Raw genomic sequence first — 18,083 nt, forward strand, 5'->3', positions numbered from 1 at the left:
ACTTCCTTTGATGACAAACTGTAATGTGGAAATATAAGCCAAATAAATCCTTTCCTCCCCACTTGCTTTTTGGTCATGGTGTTTCATCGCGGAAAAAAAAAAAAAAAAAAAAAAAAAGCCCCGAACTGACACACAACCAATATCCAATTTGTTCAACCAAAGAGTTTTATTGGGACTAACTACAGGAATATGGGTGAGGGGTTATTTACAGAAGTAGAAATGACTCGAAAACAATTGCACCATGACAACCTGCCCTAGCACGGGTAGCAATCCATGGAAGCTGCATGGTACACACTGCAGGGTCTGAAGGCAGCAAAAGAGGCTGAGGTGTCCTTTCCCAGTGGCTTAGTGGCCTCAGCACCTTCCAAGACTTCATTTCTTCTCAAGAATTCTGCTGGTATCCCCTTACTTCAGGCTGACTGACTAGCCCCTGCTTCTTCAAGGTGACTGGATTTACCTAAGAGGGACATTCTGTAGTCTTTACCACTCACTACTCGCATACTATTGAAGAGTGAATCTGGTCAGCTTTAGGGACTTCCTGAAGCTTTTTGAAGTTGATCATTTCCTGTCATAAGGAGCTTCCTGGCAGGGTGGAATGTTCTCAACTTAGAGGAATCTGCAGTGTACCACCAGCACATCTCTTCTTCCCAAGGCCTAGAGTGTAATTACACAAAAAGTCTCTTTGCCCTCTAAGTCATGTGATTAGATTCTGAGGCTTAGGATGTGGGCATAATTGAGAGGTGTGTTTCACTGAAACTTAACAGCAGTGTAAGCAGTGAGTTTTGTCTAGCTTGAATATTATAGGTCTCCATTAAATAAAGAGTAATTTTTCCTATAACTAAATCAACCCATGCATTTGGACTCATTATAGGGAATTACTTGGAATTAGAAACTAGCCACCAGAGCCCCCTTCCCCACAGAAGATCAATGTCCTAAAACAGTAATGAATGTATGCTGAAAAATATTCAAACACGGACAAGCACTTTAGCTTGAAACTTCTACCCAAAAAATCTATTTAAAGAAACATGTCAATCAAAATCAGTCTCAGTCTGATGGCCTGTTAAGCATGCACATTTCAACTTTGAATTTTTTTGCAGTAATAACCAATGGATATTCGTTAGCTATAAAATGGCTGCTAAGATTTTGTCAATACTTAATATTAATTTTCCTAGCACAAATATATTCTAAGAGCAAAAATATTATTTTTAATAATATTTAACTGAATGACAAATCTAATTAGAAGGACTTTTGTCTTTGGACTCTAAACATTAGGTCCAAAAAATATGCCTTGCTTGAGGTTTTATTAAATCTGACCTACATGAAGTCAAATCAATGCTGATATACACCATACAATATTTTTGTTGACTTAAGTTTTCCAACTGTGATCTGAAATTTAATATATCACTGAATATTTTAACTTGCATGCCCTGTTAAAAATCAAATGAAATCATTAATTGATGACTTCTCATTCTATGCAAGTGGGTTTTCTGAACCCCCTTGCTTATTAAGTGGCTTCCCCTGATGAGTAGAAATGGGGAGTGGTGACTTGGGAAACAAATGAAGAAAATGTCAAATTCTCTCCGTAATTCACCCTCTCCTCTGGAGAGACATCTGCAAATTCCATGCCTTTCAGAGTCTGGCAATAACTCCTAAGGCAAATGCCATTTTGCATACAAGCAATGTGTGATGCTGGAACAGACTTGAAGCCACAGGTAACACGGGTAGGCCTCGCTCATGGACCCTAACAACACTTGACTTCATTGCAAAAGTATGGATGTTTCTCTTTCTACACTTTGGGTAATGAATTCCAGAACCACCAAATCATGGTAGAGAACAACCATCCTTTTCCTCGTGACCTGGATTGAACACTGAACCTTCCAATAACTACTACTAAGAGAGCCCTCTCTTCACTTTCTTTTAAGGAGGATGAATCCTCATTTGGAGCTTCTTGGAAGACAGTAGTATACAGACATGTTCTGTGGAACCCTTCCTCCATGATCCTACTCCAATACACATGGGACTAAAAACTGTTCTGTGATTATTTTCTTGAGTCTCTTAATGCATTCCTATCAAATGAGTGACCGGCAAAGCCATTCCCTGCCGCCATGGCTTGTTTCTTCACAGTGTCCATGGTTTATCTGGAAGGGCAGAAGCTTCAGTATGATGCAATCCTATGAGTCATGGCTTGTTATTCCTGAGGTGTTAGAACTCCTTTTAACTTTAACAATGTGTCCTTTTTCCTTGAAATACCCATACATATACATAATGTATCCTGATCATGTCTGCCTACCACACCTCCCTCCAAATCCCTCCAATGTTCCCACTCTGCCTCTATCTTAGCATCATGTCAGTTTTTAGATTGTCCCCTTAGGTTGTAAATTCCTTCTTGCTCCCGATAACCTTGAGGTACTTGAAAGCAACCACCCCTGGTACTTCCTCATTGAACTTCTTGTCGGCTTCCTAAGCTATCATGCTGAAAGAATAAAGATTTTAAACTAGCCCCCACTGACCCTTCTGTGAGGACAAGTGCACCTCACAGCAAAGAATAACATAACACATTTTGGGGAGGTAGCCTGACCATAGCCACCACAAACCATCTGGCCTCAATAAGGCCTGACTCAACAGACCTGAGAGAAACAAGAACTAGGGTCAGCTTGCCCCACAAGCAGGGTGGCCTAGAGTTGAACTGAGCCCAAGTGACAAACCAATGAAATTGCTTTGTGTGACTGTTACCAACTGCCTGTGTAATTTTCCCTATAAATACCTTCTCCTAATTTTGCTCGGGGTCAACTCCTCTGTCTCCTGTGTGAGATACGTGTCGTCCTCAGAGCTCTGGTTCCTCAAATACACCTCTTGTTTATTACATCAAGACCAGTTCCTCGTGAGTTCTTGGGGGTTGCGTCGTCTCAAGATTTGAGTGGGGGTCTTCCCCACCCTGGTGGTCTTTCAATGCCTCTCTCAGAAAGCATGGTCTGTGCTGAGCCGGCAGCGTTGCCTGTTACCTTTTATCACAGATCCTCATTTGCTATCTTCCCCCTATCTTCCACCACTTGCATTCCTCTCAAGGCTGTTTGTGACCAGCCTTCTCTCCTCTGTGAGTACCTGCAGACACCACTGCTGAACAATCCGGGGACTCGGGAGACTGGCTTTTATTATTTTCTAGTTGAGTTGCTGCTCTCCAATTTCTGTCATCTCTGCCTGGAAGATTTTTTGTGTAGGAAACCTTGAAAATCTTTAACACGCCAGTGAAGAAACGGGTGGCCGTGTTCTCAGTATGTACTAGTAAGATCCTGGCTTGGTTCATACAAGCCCAGCTCACCATAGGCTGTGCTTTGGCATTTTCTGCACATGTTTTATTAACGAACTCTGTTGATCCACGAATAAATCTAATTAAATGTAATAAACTTTGTGAGCCATCACCTGTTTGGCTGTAACTAGGGACAGCTATGTTGGATATTTTTACTTTCCCCCGTGGGTGGGCTTTTCATGGTTGCATGTGAATATAAACTGAAGACCTGAGTCCAAATCTGAAAAGGTGGGTGCGAGCCCACAGACAGGAACATTTGGAAAGCAACAGGAAAAGACTGTAAATCTGTCCCTTCCCCCCCCCACCAGATTTCTACAGAAAGCTTTTCAGGGCTGCTTCTGGACATCTGGGTTTCATAATGTGTACACATACATATACACCTATACACATACACATAAGTATATACATCATATACATATACATATATGTACATATCATATTGATATCATATACATGTATTCATCCATATATATCATGTACAGCATATACAATATATACATAAACATACACATATACACACACACATACACATACATATACAAACAGCTTGTACTTTGAGGCAATGCCTGTGGACACCTACACTATGAGTACATCAGAAGCAAACAACAATCAATAAAACCAAGGCCAGAGAGACTAGTTTTCTTCAAAGCCAAACAATAACTAAAGGCTATTCTTTTCCTTGAGATAAAATCACGTCTATATTTAGACATACTTATCTACAGAACTCAAAATATTGATTTAGGATATGAAGGATAGTATGATGAATTTTCAGTCTTCTTTTCTATTTTTCAAGGTCATTCCATCGTTACTCAAACTAGGAATATCACCATTCTGGAGGAATAGGGACCACCACAGCTTACCGTGTAGCATTGACTTTGCGTTTCCTTTAAGGGAACAGAAAAGAGATTAATATGAGGATTATTGGTGATCCAGTGCATGACAGGCCGGTTAAAACTTGCCATGAAGCAACATATTCTGGCCAGAAGATCAAACATGATCTCTTCTAATTAAGAATTCTGCTACACATAGTACTATCCACAGTTATGTGTTTTATCTTGTATTATCTTGTTTTCTGTCTCCATCCAATAAAATATGAGTGCGTCCAACAAAATATGAGCGCTTGAAAGTGGAAGTCTCTTTCACCTTGCTCATGGGCACATTACAGGTTGGAGTGGATTACTCGTGATCCACTCAGTAGTTCCAATAGGTCTGATGGCCGTGACCTTTCCCTGGCAGAATCTGAACCACATAATCTGAGAAAAAAATACTTTGTTTTCTCTCCCTAGTGGGCAAGCACACAGTATGACTGCCTGGAATACTGATTTTGTCTCTTACAGCCAATAAAAACTCAAAGTGTTAGCAACAGGCATGATTGCCAATAACAAATGAAGAGTCCTGTGTTCTTGGGCTTGACACACAAGCGCTGATGACATACACGCTCCTTTATTTCAAAGACCAGTCATGGACATGGGGCCAAGGCAAGGGCAAAACTCATTTGAGCTCAACAGCAGCCATTTTTGACAGTTTCGTGTGAGAAGAGACACATCATTTTAATTATTTATTAAGGTTCTTAAAGTAACAAAATTGATACATTTATCTTACTGCTTCAGTTCAATGCTTTTCACTTATCTATGTAGTACATTTCCTCATCCAACATTTACATAATTCTGAGAACTCTTTAAGATGGATAAATGTTCTCTCACTTTTCAATTTAACCAAAGAATGAAACTATGGAAAAGATCAAGAACCAACATGGATTTAGAAGTTTAAAGCTTGTACTTTTTGTCCAAAGTCTACTATCAAAGCAATGTTGTGCTGAGAAATTAGCAAAATATGAGATTTTACAAATCATCCATATATGTTTGATTTTTTACAAAATATTATCCCTCAGTCAGCCAAGACATTATATTTGTGATATTGCAAATATGTATATATGCCTATATATACATATATGTATTTTTAATAAAGTATTTTTCTTTACATTTTACACTTTCTTTGTAGTTCGTGAGAATAATGGTTTTTACAGAAGTGTTTTTAAGGTTTTTTTTTAAACATTGATTATTCTTATCTGCTTTTCTCTTGCCTAAATCTACTAATAATATTATTTCCCAACAACAACAATAATAACCTATCTGTTCTGTCATGCATCCCATGACACCTGTTCATAAATATCCTATGATCAATGTGTGCAAAAATCTGGAATATGGCTTTAATATACCTCAAATCTCTGTGTGAGGTTGTGCTGGGTAAACATTGGTGGTCAGGTGACTCTTGAATATGTTAACATGGTTTAAACAGCACTCTGGGACAGCTTCCTAAGTTACTCAACAGTAAAATATCTGGAGATACTCCAGATGCTTATTTCTAGAATATAATCTACTGTTTAAAAGTTTCATGAAGGGAGGAACAGGACTAAAGCTCCGAGGGCCAGCAGAAAGAATGGAGACAGGCAGCCTCAGGAGGTAGGAGGTGAGCAGACACTCTAGACTGCACCGGAGACCTGGGAGGTGAGAAACTCCCAGGACTCAAAGAGAAGGACCTTGGATGAAATGCTCTACATTGGGGGAAGGAAACTAGCAGAGTCCACCTCCAGTGGACGGACAGAACATTAAGAGACAGGGCGGGGTTGCTATCCCACAGTCAAAAACTCTGACCCAGAATTGTTCCTGTCTGAAGGAACTGCAGAGACAAAAAGGGAAAAGAGCATGAGAGAAAAGAAATCCAGTGACACGCCCAAATTGGGGTCCAGCTCAGGGAAAGGCCTGGAGTCCTGATACTGTTAGTGATGCTGTGTTGTGCTTGCAGACAGGAGCCTAGCATGGCTGCCCTCTGAAAGGCCCAACAAAAGCATCAAATGCAGATACTAGCACCCAACCAAGGGATGATAACTGGAGGTCCCTGTGGCTGAATTGGGGAAAATCTGAAAGGAGCTAAGGAGGAGGGTGACCCTGTAGAAGGACCAGCAGTCTCAACTCACCTGGACCCCAAGATCTCTCAGACACCTACACCGAGCCAAGCAGCATACATCAGCTGATATGAGGCCCCCGAAACAAACATCAGAAGACTGCCTGCTCTGGCCTTAGTAAGAGAAGATGCACCTAACCCTCAAGAAACTTGAGGTCCCAGGGAGTGGGGAGGCCTGGTGGGGTGGGGGGGGACATCCTCTTGGAGACAGATGGGGAAGGAGGTGTGGGATGGGGTGTGGAGAAAATTTAATAACTTTCATAAAAAATAAAATAAAATAGTAGAACTATACCCTCCCTCCAAACCCATGCTTCATGGGACTTCACAAAACATGATATTTGACTTTCATCAAAAGAGAAAACCACCCCTTATGGTTCACTGTGTCCAGCACATCATTTATTCTGACAAACCAAGACAAGAAGAATTGCTGTGAATTTTGTGTTTTTAAGTGGGAGGATATTTTTTCCTGCATTTACAAATGTCAAGGTCATTAATTTTATTTAAAATACCCTGTCTATGGCTTTCAGGTTCTTTGTGTATAAATTATGTGCGTCTTACAGCTAGACTTCCTTATGACCCTAAATCACTGCGTCTTCCCTCATCCTTTGGGTCATCCCATCACTTCATTGCCCATATGGCAACTTGAGGAAGGAGAAAGATTGGTTTATAATTTTCCTTGATGGGAAAATAAGGACACAATGGAGAGACAGTGTCTGTCTTCATTTAAGGCAGCATTAAGTGAGTGGTATGAGCCTTCCAGTTACTCAGACCTCTTTCTCCTCTAAGTGTGTACCATATACAAACATCTCTGGCACATACACGTAGAATATGTTATCGTCTATCCATTTCCTACTTAACTTAATGATGTCAACGTTTGTGCCAGGGGAACTGTCACAGTCATAGAGCAGTATATGAGAGATGTATGGCTCATTTTAGAATAATAGTGAACAACACTGAGGTGAAGCTAAAAACAAAATAAGTTTATGACCACCCTGTCCATGGTTATAAAAATATAAACCCATCTCTGGATAGTGTATATTGATATTCATATTTCAAAATGTGATATGATACACAAATATTAAATTTTAAGCAAGGTAGATTCTACATTTTGAAAAACTGTGGGCAAAGCTTTAAAATCCCTACTAAGGGTTACCTGGAGGACTAGGTTGTCATTGAGCAAGAGTCTGGCTTAGTCAATAAGAAAATTGTTGGCATGCGATCCTGTATGCTATAAATGGCAGTTCAGCTGATAAGATGTGAGTAGCACCTGGATGTCCCCTAAAAGTAACTTCCATAATCTTCAAACTCAGTGTCTAGGATAACTTCCTAGAATATAACTATGGGTCGTGATGGGACCTGATGGTGTTCATGTTCTAAGGCTCAGCTAATTGATTGGTATAGCTCCACTTCCAAGTTAACCAAGTTAGGAGACCAACCTACACTGCCATTAGTTATGGGGGAAATCACATATGGGGGAAAGCATGAAAGAAATTTAAAAGGTTTTAAATGGCAAGAAAAAAATGATCTTTGTAGGCTTCCCATCCAACAAAAGTTGGAAGAGCTTTCAATCATTGTGTTAAAAAAGAATGGATGGGGGCTGGGGATTTAGCTCAGTGGTTAGAGTGCTTACCTAGGAAGCGCAAGGCCCTGGGTTCGGTCCCCAGCTCCGAAAAAAAGAACCAAAAAAAAAAAAAAAAAGAATGGATGGATGGATGGACGGATGGATGGATACTGAAGAGGAAGACAGGGTAAGAGAAAGGGAGGGGAGATAAGAAGGAAACAAAAGAAGGAAGCAAAGGTAGGTAGGTAGGTAGGTAGGTAGGTAGGTAGGCAGGCGGGGGGGGGGTGGACCAAGGGAGGGAGGAAGGAAGGATTGAGAATGTAAGGACTAACCTTGTCTATCAAAGAAACACAGAACCCAAGCAATGGATGACAACAAGGATCTTGTCCAGATGCTGATGGGTGCTGTAAATTCAAGTGTCTATGAGCCCTGTCTACTAACCACATCAGGAAGGACTTGAAATTTAGTGACCAAGATTGTGGTGATTCCTAGTGATAAAGGTATAAAAATTATAGTTGAGAATCAAGTAACTCCGAGAGTTTTGTGAGCTGACTTACGCACTGCGCGTTTGGCGACATACAACACTGTGCTTTTCATCCTCTTGCTATGGGAGAGAAATCTTTACAGACCACTGAGGAGAAGATGGGCATCAGCTGGGGAACTGAGCAGATTTAGTTCGACTGAATCTTGGGAGACAGGGGATGGGTATCTAGAAGTGTTTGTATGTATGTCATGCTGAAAGAGAGTATTTCAAATGTAGTTTTAGTGTTTAGGAAGCTAGAGAGGGAAGCAATTGTTAGAAAGTCATACAGAAGAATATTTTACCTATTAGTTACAACATTTGAACACACACATCCATTCAATAAGAGAATTGGCTACACTGGGACAACATTTCTTGTCACTGCCACAACTAATCAGAAAACCCTTGTTGTCAGGGAAGCTATGAAGGAGATTTTCCTTTGGGTACAAGGTTGAACCAAATGATGGCCCAGCTTTACCTAGAGCAATTCCCTAATCTCGGAATATCATTCTCATTATGAAAAAAATGTATGAGCACAAGTTCGTAAATAGTTAGATAATGAGCAGGGTGAGTGAATAGGGGGGAAAATGCAATTAAGTAAGCGTGACATTTAATAAAACCAACCTGCTTTGTATTAGTCATCGGCCAGGGGTTCTTGTTACATTATTTAGAACAAAGAAATAACCTTTCTTTTTAAATATGATTCAGTAGAGAACATAAAACAAAAAGAACCAGAGAGTACAACAGTAGCCACAGGGGAAATTGAGAGGAAGAAAGAATAGATGCACAGGATTAATTAAATTACTAATGCAACTGCCTTGGGGGGGGGAAGCTTAGCACAGCAAAAGAACAAACAGTCATTCATCAATAATTTCATTTAATTAATCATTCCAGAAGTTTAAGAGATTGGCCCTCTGGAGCCAGACATAACTGTATTTATAGATGGGTACCATCACTTCTAATTTTGTGCCTGTTTCCAATAGCAATAACATTCTTAGCCCAGGTTTTTTTAGACAGTAAAAATAAATCATCATAATAAATCATTGCATTGCCATCAAGATTGTTTTAGGCAATTAGTATCCAGGTTTCAGAAGAAAGCCCAGCACAGGGAAGAAGAGCCAGGAGAAATGCTACCACAGCAGCATTGGTATTACATCATCACCGTATCTAGTTAGCCATAGGAAAGGTGATTTAATTTCAAAGGTGACCTAAGAATGGGGTCTTAAGGAAGAGCTAAGTATTAGCTGGAACAGAGGAAGAAGCAAATAGCCAAGCAAACAGGAAGCATGAACTCTGGGCAAGTATTTACATGTAGTTTGAGGCATAATAAAATTTAGTTGCTAATTATGACTCCCTCCATCAAAGTTAAATCAATGAAATTCTACTTTCCCATTGATCAGATTTTTGAGAGATGATTTGGCATCGCCGTTTACCCTGTTCTGAACACCCCATATTTATCCAGCCACCAAATGGTTTTGGCTAAGCCTTAAACCATTGTTAATTATTACCACCTGCCCATCATCACCATTACGGCCATGAGTAAGTCTCCAAAACAAGTATTTTCACTTATGTGCCATTTTTACTGAAATCATCTATGCTAAAAACAAATCCGCAACTTTTAAACGGCAAGTAAGGGCTATGTAAGTTTGGATAGACAGCCTTGCCCTAAGCTGAGCTAACTAAATAGCATTTCCTTACTTAACTCTCTTTTGTTAGAGCATCTGATTTAGATGTTTTATGATTCACAGTTCTTTCTCTATCATTCGGAGTTATATTCAAATTCTTCTTAAAGACTCCTAGGATCAATGTTGCAGATGGTGTCATCTATCTCAAGAGATCCCTGTTTTAAATCCCAATACTATGAACACAGGGATGCCATCCCTCAGTAGGCCCTAATCAGGAAACTGTAGACCTTTAGAATCATGCTACTAAAGAATTCAAAAACTGTGACCAGAAGTGGTCAGTTGACAATGGAGAAGAAAAACAGTTGCTATAATTTACATACAGAAACAAACCCAACTGGCACAGAAGAAATAGACATTAAGTAAGACATAACCTGAATGATAGATTTTATGAAGTATCCATATAACTTAATTTTTTGCTGGGTCAGGCAAGGCTACATAAGGGGAGGTGTGATACAGTTCCCGCCCTGGAACACCACCAGGCCATTGATCCCATGATCCCCATATATGCTGATGGATGCTGTTGCCCTGACGCTGATCTGCTGTCTTTACTACTCTGCTTACAATCTTTCTTTCTGGGGAATATACGTCCCCTGTTACTCAGAGATAATCATGCCATAGTCATTGAAACAGATGTAGTCTTCATGAATGAGGCATGGAGATGGTCATGAGGCTGTGAAGGACGAGGAACAGACCTTCCTCTTGGCCTTTAGGGCCGTGGAAAAGGATTTAGACAACGCAAGCGTAAGGGCCGTAAAAGCCTGCGTGGCCCTTTGTAGAAACGCTTCATTGCGAGACGTGGCCTTGAATGTGGAATCACATCAGGAGACACGCATACCCTCCGACCCAATGACTGCTGCATTAATTAGCCAGGGTGAACTTGTGGACATCAAGGATAGAGAGTGAAAGTGACCTCAGGAAGAAAAGGCATGGATAGGAAAAAAATAGGAAATTATATATGATTTAGGAATAAGCAGTATTAAAAGGAAAGTGCATGAAGCTATGAAATTCCTAGGATGAGAAAACAAACATTAAAGAATTAAGAGAAGATGTAGAAGCATGTAAAAAGTTAGTGCTCTGGGTTTTTAGCTGATTGAAGAATTGGAGATAACGTTAACCGTTTTACCTACATAAATTCAAAATTTTTACAAAGAATCGTTTTAATTTTAGTAGTCTGGCTCCCTGTTTAGAGAGGGCAACAGCATGAGAGGGGAGACGGAATTAAGCTGAAGAATTGAGAATTCTGAGAATCTTCAGGGAACAGACAGAGTGCCTGAACTAGCAGCTTGCGTCCACTACTGACTCTGAGTCATTGTTGAATCAGCACCACTCCCATTCCGATCTCCATGCTGAGGCTGGTCCTTGGCTTTTTTTTTTTTTTACTATGATCAAGTAATGCTTCTACGATAAGGAAAATAGCAACGTAAGACAGTTCAGCAGGCAAAAGCATTTCCCATTCAAGCCTGGTGACATGAGCTTGATCCCTGGAACTGATGGAAAGGTAGAAGAAGAGAACTGAGTCCTTGAGAGTTTCCTCTAATCGGCACATGTGAGACATGGTACGTTCAAAGACTCACACAGATGGCAATAATAAGTAAGTAAATATGGAAATATAAAGTAAGCTGGTTGCATTTATCAGAGTATTCAAAGCAATGGTTGGTCCTATAGCTAGGAACGATGCCCGCACCAGTCAGTCAGCATTTCTCTCCATCACACGCTGAGATGGTATTGATCGCTACATCTGCACAAGTTGACTGACTCAATTTGCTGCTGTTGGGTGCTTTGTGTCAATGCCTTGTTCACATGGCACTGGTTAATTTTCTCAGTGAACTCTGTGCCCTTGATGCTTCTGAAGTTCTAAATTGCAAAAGAGCTTGTGAGAGAGACAAGTAGCAGCTCGAGAATCTCTTGACAGACTTGAAACGAGTTTCAGAGGGGTCCACCTAGCATGGGCAACCATGACCCCTTTTGAATATTGACATAAAAATTGATTTTTTTCTCAGACAACTGCACTAAGAAGAGACCAAGGGAATTAGGCAGGCAACTCTTTTTTTGTGTATACAAAATCATTTATTAGGGAAGTAAGAATTATATACTTGTTCAAAACATTTAAACCATAAAAATAATATTTACAAAATTCTAGAGTCTGGTTGTCTCAGACCTACCCTTATTCCAGCAAATCCTCTGTAGCATAGTGTGCACTTTGCAAAGAACAATGAGGAATCAATTGATTTCTGTTTGCTCCTTCATATATTTTTCTCAATTAGCACAAAACTGTGTACATTCATAACACACACCATATTATCCCAATACATGCACTTTTTATGTAATGACCAAATTAGAGTACATTGTCTAACAGCAACCTCAAAGATTTAATCATTTCTTTTTGGTAGAAATATGAAAATTCTCACTTAATAGATGTTTGGAAATAAAAAACAAAATATGATCTTGTTAGCTATAGTCAGTCGAAGTATGACTTCCTTGTGTGTTGGAAATACAAAAAATAGATTACTAAATGATGAAATCATGAATCATATCAATATTGATGTTAGTGAAAACATTTAAATATTATCACTCAGCTTCTGCATTTACGTTGTAGACTGGAGACAAACAGTTCTTAGATTCTACTACTTGAGGACCACACTCCCAACATCATTGATCTTAATAAAACTACTCAGTGTCTCTTTTATTAATAAATAATAATCTATATAGTGATATATATGTACATATATATGTATGTATATAATATATATATATATTGGCTTTCTATTAAGAGGTCAAGAAAGTTTGGCTGGCAGAAAAAATACTAGTTTGTGTTATATAAAGCTAATTCTTAGAAACAAATAGGAAATGAGACATTTGTCATAAAGTTTAAATAGCTGGCTTATGCAGTTAAAAATAAAACAGGCCAAAAAATCGGACCTTGGGTCCCTGCACATATGTAGCAGATGTGCAGCTTGGTCTTCATACGGGTCCCCCAACAACTGGAGCTGGGGCTATCCTGAATCTGTTGTCTGCCTGAGGATCCTCTACCACTAACTGGACCGCCTTGTCTGGCCTCAGTGGAAGAGGATGTGCCTAATCTTTCATGACTTATTGCACCAGGGTCTGGGGACATCCTGGGGGCCTTCACCATCTCAGAGGAGAAAGGGAGAGTGCAATGGGAAAGGAGCTGTGTGATGGGGGGACTAGGTGAGGGAAAGCTGATGTTAGGGTGTAAAGTGAGTAAATTAATTAATGATTGAAAGAGTGCACAACTACAAACGTACAAACCATTTGGCCTAGTTTTCAGTGCCACGTCTTAAGTAAACATGTTAGTGATCCTTGGACATCACAGACCAAAAATGTCTACCCACCTCCTATGACATGTGACATGTGACTTGTGACCTCGCAGAAGCCTTACCAAAGCACGGTTGTTGGAAAAATCTTCTCTTTCAAACAATTAGTGAATGGTGTGAATATTATATGTCCTCTGTGTAAACACAAAACCAGACAGACAAACTGCCCCTGGGAGATTAGCATCAAGCAGCTTTTCCAACAGAAGAGAAAAGCAGGCGAGCCCATTGGCACAGCAGCAAGAAGTGGATACAATTATTACAATATTGCAGTGACACCACGGGTAATGGAGACCCTGGTTCAATATCACTGTGCTGATAATTACCATGGGATACCATTACTATGGCTAATCATCATGTAGCCCACTGTTGGAATTGGCTATTCATTTCCATGGGACAGTGTTAGGATAGCCAGTCATTACCACAGTCGAGAGTGGCTACACCTAGACATACCCATAGCACAGTGTTCCTATGTCTAACAAAGACCATGGAAGAGTGTTACTATGACTAATCATTCCTATGGTATATAATATCCCTATGGAAACACTACCATAGTACAGTATCACTATGAATAATGATTACCATGGTTCGTCGTCACTACGGTAATCATTACTAAGGTTTGGTTTCACTTTGGTAATGATTGCTATGGTGCATTGTCAGGATAGTAATCATTATTGTTGCTCAGTCTCATTGTGACAATCGTTACCATGGTAGAGTGTTACTATAGAAATCATGGCTATGACACAGTGTCATTGTGACAATCGTTAGCATGGTAGAGTGCTACTATAGAAATCATGGCTATGACACAGTGTCATCGTGGCTAATCGCTGTTGAGGTACAGTGTTACTATGGCTAACAATTACCAATAGTACAATGTTACTAGGCCCAATCCCTACTGTATGGCTGTGTCACTATGGCTCAGCATTACTACAATCCTGTGTTACTATAGCAATCGTTGCTATGGTACAATATTGCTATGGCAATCATTCCCTTGGAACAGTGCTATTGGGTAGAACCATTACTGTGATCTGGTATTATTATCACTATTACTGTGCTTTTACACTGGATAATTAATATGCAGTTATGATTTACAATTTACATTCCTCCAAGAGGCCAATGCACCAGGTGTTATATCTCTATGCATAAATTGTGATAAAATGTACCTTACTTATATTTTGGGTGTGTGCATTATTGTAGGAAAGGTTAGATATTTATCTGTCTGCATTTAAAATATTCAGTACTGCCTTAGTTAAGGTTTTAATGCAGTGAACAGACACCATGACCAAGGCAACTCTTGTAAGGACATTTAATTGGGGCTGGCTTACAGGTTGAGAGGTTCAGACCAGTATCATTAAGAGAAGGACATGGTACCCTCCAGGCAGGCATTGCAGGAAGAGCTGAGAGTTCTATGTCTTGACCCAAAGGCCTCTAAGAGGAGACTGACTTCCAGGTCTTCTCCTAGGTTGAGGGTTTCAAAGCTAACCCGCCTGGTGACACACTTCCTCCAACAAGGCCACACCTTCTTTTTTTTTTATGGTTATCTAAGTTGTTTTTTTTTTTTTTTATTAACTTGAGTATTTCTTATATACATTTCGAGTGTTATTCCCTTTCCCGGTTTCCGGGCAAACATCCCCCTCCCCCCTCCCCTTCCTTATGGGTGTTCCCCTCCCAACCCTCCCCCCATTGCCGCCCTCCCCCCAACAGTCTAGTTCACTGGGGGTTCAGTCTTAGCAGGACCCAGGGCTTCCCCTTCCACTGGTGCTCTTACTAGGATATTCATTGCTACCTATGAGGTCAGAGTCCAGGGTCAGTCCATGTATAGTCTTTGGGTAGAAGGCCACACCTTCTAATGCCACTCCTTGGGCCAAGCATATTCAAACCACCACAAGCATATAATGTTTTTATATTCCTAACTCACCTGCTAGCTATTTCAGTCCTTAAAAATGAATCTTCAAAATGTACTTATTAAGTGAACCTGAATTATTTAAGTGATATTGTTTAACCATACATGTCTGAGTTGAAGTTCAAGAGCAATTGTATTTGGTGAATCTGGTTACAAAGGAAAAAGATTTCAGAAAAATATCTTATAAGGAAAAGATGCATTTAATACACCTGCCCTACTCAGTATTGTCCTTTGTCACATAGTACAGTATAAACTCTGGTGTGCCTGGAAACTGGCCAAGCCACTGACCAGAATCTCATGACAGGGGCATAACACATGTCCCTAATCCAGAAAAATGTGTCAGTTTAAAAGGTGTAGTGCGGTTTCTACTGAGTGTCATTTCATACCACCACAAAGTGGAACCACAGAGAGTCAAAGGTTGCCTCTGTGCATGCATAACACACTTCCACACATGCACGCAAATCTGCGTACCCCTCCTTCCTGGAGAACAAGCTACTTCTAGAGAGAATGCCTCAGAGTTAGTTGGAGTTAACGTATGACCTCTGGAGATGTGCCTTAGTCTAGGGCTGTGTCTTTAACTATCTGTATAGCCCCAGCAAAAAGTTTGCCCATGCTCACCATAAACAAAACAACAAAAAACAACTGCCATTGCCCTTTAATGATATGGAGCACAGGACAAACTGAAGTGTTTTGTTCATATATTCTCAAATGAACACAATTAGCCCAGAGATTTACTGGGACGTACAAAAAGAAAAGCAACATAAATGTCATTCTGATCACCATCTCAAAGATCTGGGTTTGTAATACCAACTCCAGTCATTGTACATATTTAACTTTTTATTGGTTCTTTGGGAATTTCACATTGTACACCCCAAATCCATTCATGTCCCTCTCCCCTTGTACCCACCCTCTACCCTGTAATCTTTTTCCCAACAGAAAAAGTAAATATCATTGTAAAAGCTGTACTGTGTCCCACAGTATACCCTTTTATCTACACTTCTTTGCTTGCAAATGGTCATTACAATGCCTCATTGGTCTGGCTTGAGGACTTTGGATTCTGTTACTGTATCAATACTGCAACCTCACTGGGACTCCTCTCTGCTATTCTGTTGTTGCCCTGTGCCCCAGAGATCCTGTAGTTTTGGATCTGTAGGTCCGGCCAACTTAATGTACTCCAGCAGTTCATCAATGGGGTAGATGTTGGGGTGAGCCAACTCAAAGCCCTGGATGTATGCCTGAGAGATATCTGAGCTGGTCAGCCCACCAGCTGTCCCATTCTCTGGCCCTCTGGCCAGCTTACTAGCAAGCCCTGCCACCAGGGCCAGCTATCCTGCTGTGCAGGCAAGGTGCAGGGCCTACTCTCCAGAGTGTTGCAGCCAGTGACAGACATGGTCAATTCTCCCACTCTCATGACTCCGAAGCCAGCTCTCCTGCCTGCCATGGATGACAAAGGATGAGGGAGGGCACGAGGGCGTCTCTCCCTCATCCTCAACACTGCCCAGCAGACAAGAAACAGAGCCTGCTCTCCCACCGTTATACCTTCAAGATGTGATCTCCATATATAAGACGAGCTCTACTGTGCTGCCCAGGTGTGGTGCAATGCCCACTCCCAAGGCTGAAGGTGGTGAAGGACAAGAGGGGAGGATGTTATCTCTCCCTCACTCGTGCCATAGCATGGGAGATGAGTGGTACAGCCAGGTCTCTCACACTTTTATCCCCAGGGGCAAGCTCACCTCAACTCCTGCAATATGCTAGCCAATTTCCTGAGGACCGCCGCTCTCCTGCTTTCATGCTCCCAGGGCCAGCTCTCCCATGATGCCCAAATGAGAGGCGGGGCCAGCTCTCCCATGATGCCCAAACGAGAGGCGGGGCCAGCTTTGCACAGCCCTAAGACATCAACATGGCTTTGGGTGGCAGCCTAGACTAGAGATATCTACCTGGCCTTGCTGCAGGGCCATTAATCCAGACATGAGCCCCAGTGGCAGCACAGACAAAGACCTCACCATGGTCCAAGGTAGCATCACTGGCTACTCAAATCAGTCTGTTCTTCAGACCCTCGAGTCTCTAGCTCTGCCTCTCTTCACTGTGCCCACACCCTTCTGTTTCTCTTTTTCTTTCTCTTCCATTTCTCCCGCCACTCCTTGTTCCTTTTAGTAGACCCGAGGGTCTCCAAGTGTCTGAGGTCATCTCAAAAGTTGTCTTCAGAGTGCTATGCCCCGCTCATGCATTATGACACCAGAAAGGGGTCACCACAGGCATGGTCTCCCCTGCCCCAGGACTCTTCAGTGCTCAACTGATGGTCATCTCAGGCTAGCTCCCAGTTCATGCACCATGGCACTAGACTGGTGGTCATCTCGGGCTCACCTTTTTCATTGGGTGTTAGGCCACTTATCATTCATAGGTCAGAACACTGAGCATAGACGCAGCCCCTCTCCCCTCTGCCATCTACTGACACACATGTCAAACAGCAGCCATACCTGCAAAGCTTTCAGGAACAGGAATCATTGTATATTTTAATTCTATTTTTTTCCTTTTTTCTTTATTAGCTTGAGTATTTCTTATTTGCATTTCGAATGTTATTTCCTTTCCCGGTTTCCGGGCCAACATCCCCCTAGCCCCTAGACATCCCCTTCTCTATGGGTGTTTCCCACCCCATCCTCCCCCCCATTACAGCCCTCCCCCCAACAATCACGTTCACTGGGGGTTCAGTCTTAGCAGGACCAAGGGCTTCCCCTTCCACTGCTGCTCTTACTAGGATATTCATTGCTACCTATGAGGTTGGAGCCCAGGATCAGTCCATGTATAGTCTTT

The 18,083-nt window shown here is 41.2% G+C and overlaps 1 pseudogene; it reads right to left on the minus strand.

Moving 5' to 3' along the window:
* Window positions 1-17,647: 17,647 nt before the first annotated feature.
* LOC120099024 (small nucleolar RNA SNORA17) lies at window positions 17,648-17,771 on the minus strand (annotated as a pseudogene).
* Between the last annotated feature and the right edge of the window lie 312 nt (window positions 17,772-18,083).

The sequence above is a fragment of the Rattus norvegicus genome, chromosome 20, assembly GCF_021556685.1.
Source record: "Rattus norvegicus strain SHRSP/BbbUtx chromosome 20, alternate assembly SHRSP_T2T, whole genome shotgun sequence".
NCBI classification, from domain to species: Eukaryota; Metazoa; Chordata; class Mammalia; order Rodentia; family Muridae; genus Rattus; species Rattus norvegicus.